Source organism: Crocodylus porosus, unplaced genomic scaffold, assembly GCF_001723895.1.
Source record: "Crocodylus porosus isolate Cpor-Errol unplaced genomic scaffold, CroPor_comp1, whole genome shotgun sequence".
NCBI lineage: Eukaryota > Metazoa > Chordata > Crocodylia > Crocodylidae > Crocodylus > Crocodylus porosus.
In genome coordinates, this window is record NW_017728912.1 from 34,626,038 (window position 1) to 34,629,894 (window position 3,857).

A 3,857-nucleotide genomic window follows, 5' to 3' on the forward strand; every position below is an offset into this window, starting at 1 on the left:
TGGCATGACAAGAAATAATGGACACAAATTATTGGAGAGTAGGTTTAGATTAGACATCTGCAAGAACTACTTCACAGTCAGGGCGGCTAGGAGCTGGAACCAACTTCCTAGGGAAGTGGTGCTGGTTCCTACCCTGGGGATCTTTAAGAAGAGGCTTGATGCCTACCTGGCTGGACTCATTTGAGCCCAGTCTTTCCTCCCGCCCAGGCAGGGGGTCGGACTTGAAGATCTACAAGGTCTCTTCCGACCCTACTTCTATGATTCTATGACTGAAATACAGAGATTTTTTTTCTGATGCATGGTACTTGTTTCCTTTTAAAAAATTAATTAAATTATTCTGTTACAACAGTGACTGTCAACCAGGGTACCACAGCAATGCCCTCTCAGGGCTGCTGTCGTGTGGGTGCTTTGGCCATGGCCACTGTGACCAAATGGAACTGCCCTATGTGCTTTTTGCAGACCAGGTAATAGTTGGATCAGGAGCATGCATTGTATCATTTATAGCTGGGTCAGAGGAACCACTGGAATCAGTGAGCAGGCTTATTATTATTATTGCAGTAGCATCCATTGGCTGCAACTAGAATCAGGAGCGTTTTGCAATACACTATACAAACTTGTGAGTTCTGTGCCCCAAGGAGACTTATACAATTACTTCGTCTTCGCTGGGGTTCTGCATGAGGGCAGCAGTTCACCTGTAAATTTGTAAATAGCAGGATCTGACCCTAAGAAATGCATATGTTTTTATATAATGTAGAATACCCTGTGTTTGTGATCCTTAGTGGGTTTTTCAGCATTATCACAACTTGAAGAACCAATCACTGTAATCACAGTCTCCTTTAAATTGTCTTGTATATTTTCTTTAATTGTCAGTTTCATTATGCTATAATGAGAAGTGCTCTGGAGTAGGTACCATGTTACCCCTCAATAACTTGACCAGTGAAGTCCATAAATGACTGGAACATGATGACTCAATAGTGCAGTAGTGCTTTGGGTGTACTCCGTTGTGGTGAAGAATCCTGCCCAACTGAGAGCAAATCTTATTTGAAAGAAAAAAAGTTCTGTTTGCAAAACACTTAGCTTCTCACACAGATGCTAGCAGGGGTAAGCAAGAGTTTTTACTCAGAGATGAACCTACACTTACCTCCTTGCGTAGGGACTTAGTGGGAAAGAGCAAGTGCTTATCTCCTCTCAATCTATGACACTCAAAAGGATCTTGTGGCACCCCAGTTGAGAATTGCTGGGCTAGGCTTGGGACTAAATGCCTTTCTCCTTTGATCTTGGCATTGCATGACTTCTCACCAATGTCTCCCCTCTGCTACCCATTCATGTGCCAACCTGTCTGGACATGCTCTGTGGACCAAGGTCAGATGCTGAACATAGGCCTTTAGTCATGGCTTATGGGTTGGTCTTAAGCTGGTTGAGCACTACAAATAGGCGTGCCTGCAATTTCAGGATATAGTCCTGAAAACAGGATGCTCTCTAGGAGAGAGCCCTCAAAATGGAAGCAAGTTTCTATATCTGTAGTACAAAACAATATGGACTGACTAGTAGCCCCAATTAATACATGTCTCAACTGTATGCTGTCTGAAACGTGCAGGACTGTCACTAATTCTGTGGCTTTGGCAACAATGTCTGTCTCATGCTTTAATGGTGATTGGGAAGAGATCCCTTGATTGGCCAGTCGGATCATATACCAGATTTGGGGGAGTGGTAGTGCAGTTCCTGACTGATGCAGTTGAAATCCTTCACTTCCATCACTGCTAGTCATAGTTGGATCCTCACTGACACATACCTGTAAAAGAAAGATTGGTCACTCTGGTAACTGTGGTTCTTTTAAGATGTTTTCTACGTGGATCCTACAACTTGCCATTGATTCCTCCACTTTTTCCAGAGTCCTTGGCAACGTGGGCATTGAATTGCAAGAGAACTGAGGGAGAAGTGTGGTTTGAAAGATGTTTTTTAAATAAAAATGTCCAAGTACATGTACCCCACTCGTGTAGTGTCATGCACATAAGACTATGGTGGACTGTAGCCTAACTAAAATCATCCTGAAGAACTGCAGTTGCTATAGGGTAAATAACCATTCTTTATTCTTGACCTCACTTCCATTTTTATTTTGTTGAAAGTCTGCCAGACTATATTAAACCCGTTCAAACTGCAGAAAGTCACAGACTGAAAAACCGGTTTATAGCCATGTTTATTTTCTATTCTTGTGAGGTATGGTGTAGAAGTTCTTTAAAGATTGTCAAAAGATGTCAATTTTAGACTTGGATTTGCAAGCCCAATGCCTGGATTTAAGCTGCAACCGGTTAGTTGTTTCTACGGAGCTCTGTTCCTTTTTGAAAGTAAATAGTAAAAAATGCATTGCATGGCTGGATTTGATTGAAATACATTATCATTCAGAAGTTTTCCATTTGTTGTGTTTGTGAATTTGTTTTATGTAGTGGGTGTCAAACAGCTTTTGGCCTTCACAGCCGTCCATGGATAGAACAAGTTCAGTTCAGGCAATAACAGTGTGTATTTATCCTCCCCAGTTCATCTGCTGTGACCTGAAGAGCACATCTGAGGGTAAAATGTAGTTTGTTTCCCAGGTCAGTTTAATTATTGCTTAGCAAAAAAAACAGCAATAAAGATCAGTGAGTACTTTTTGAAGAGTAGATAATCCACATGGAACTGGAGCAAGATCAACTGATTATCTGTGTAAGGGGGAGGAAAAAAAACTATGAGAAATGATTCCATTTATACAGAATGTTTTTACTAAGTTAAAATGAAAAATGTTTCATGTTCTTTCATCATCAGCAGGTGTATTCTGTAGTGATGTTTGTGACAGTGCAGTGTTTATATTGGAAAGCTCTGAAGCCTTTTTGGCTGATCTGTTTTTTTTTTTTTTTTCTCTCTGTGCGATTTGCATGTAATTACAGTTGCAATCTTCAGTTCAGTGATAAAGGGCATCATGTAAAATAAATAAAGAGCTTTCCTTGCATTTCCTTTAGTTTTTTCTTTGTCACTTGTTCTGTCTTTCCCCCCACTCCCCAACAAATGGAGCTCGTAGGTGGATATCAGTTATAAGAAAATAAAATAGTGGCCTTCGGATTGTTATATTGCTGATGTCTAGGTGACTTCTGTCTAGGCATCATTCATGTCCATACTTCCCTAAGTACATCCCTGGTATTCAAGTAGAGCAATCTCCCAACTTCATAGATTTCATAGACATTAGGGCTGGAAGGGACCTTGGAAGATCATTGAGTCCAGCCCCCCGCCCGAAGGACAGGAAGTCAGCTGGGGTCATAGGATCCCAGCAAGACAAGCATCCAATTTGCTCTTGAAGGTGTTCAGTGTAGGTGCTTGAACCACCTCCGGTGGCAGACTGTTCCAGACCTTGGGGGCTTGGACAGTAAAGAAATTCTTCCTGATGTCCAGCCTGAAACGGTCTTGTAGTAAGTTTTATGACCGTTTGACCTCATCATCCCTTGGGGCGCTCTGGTGAACAAATGTTCCCCCAGGTACCAGTGGTCACCCCTGATAAACTTACAGGTGGCCATCAGATCACCCCTGAGCCTGCACTTTTCCAAGCTAAAGAGCCCCATGGCTCTCAGCCTGTCATTTGTAAAGTCTGTTTTCCTGACCTCTGATTATGTGCGTAGCTCTTCTCTGGACTATCTCAAGCTTCTCCGCATCCTTTTTGAATTGTGGAGCCCAAAACTGTGGACTCAGTACTCCAGCTGCAGCCTCAGCAAGGCTGAGTACAAGGAGAAAATGGCGTCCTGGGATTTGCTTGAGAAGCATCTATGGATGCAAGCCAGCATTTTGGTTGCTTTACTAGCCACAGCATCACATTGCAGGCTCATGTTCATCTT

General features: G+C 42.3%; 1 protein-coding gene across 6 annotated transcripts in view; it reads left to right on the plus strand.

The window, feature by feature from the left end:
- The window catches only part of RUFY3 (RUN and FYVE domain containing 3), a 78,441-nt gene that overhangs the window by 23,257 nt on the left and 51,327 nt on the right, over positions 1 to 3,857 (plus strand). The gene's annotated exons all lie outside the window — the stretch shown is intronic.